This window comes from Sinocyclocheilus grahami, unplaced genomic scaffold (genome assembly GCF_001515645.1).
Source record: "Sinocyclocheilus grahami isolate Dianchi unplaced genomic scaffold, SAMN03320097.WGS_v1.1 scaffold11563.1, whole genome shotgun sequence".
In the NCBI taxonomy this organism is placed as follows: Eukaryota; Metazoa; Chordata; class Actinopteri; order Cypriniformes; family Cyprinidae; genus Sinocyclocheilus; species Sinocyclocheilus grahami.
The window spans coordinates 5480-6037 of NW_015513908.1; positions in this window are offsets into that span (position 1 = coordinate 5480).

The window sequence follows — 558 nt, forward strand, 5'->3', positions numbered from 1 at the left end:
TTCCAGAGATCAAGCCAAGACTGATAGTAGTTTTGTACAGTGTATGAACAGCAGTCTAGAGGATACAGATGCAAGACTTGGAAAGGATTTAATCGACTTAACATTAGATATTTACAAGCAGCTTCATAAAGTCATTGGGTACATTTTTGCCCCATAAATATTTTTGTGCAACTGAATGCATAATACTTCCAATCAGTGCTGGACATATGTTTATGCAATAAAAGACTACAGTAACAAATATTTGCCCTAACTTGTATAATTTGTGTTAATGACAAAGCTCATGGTCATAAATATTAACAAATTACCAATAAAATGTATCAATGCAGTCATTTAAGATTAAGATAAACTGAGCTGAACAATGTCAGACTAAGCAGTGTTATCTTACTTTTTCACTGGAGAAAGCAATAGTATGGATAGAGGACCTGTTAAGTTAAAAATGTCCTAATGATAGATTTGTTTATTACAAACACAGAGCTTTTCATTTCACAGCACATTAATTGGAGATGGACTGGTGTCATGTGGATTACTTGTAGATTATTGTAATGTATAGCTGTTTGG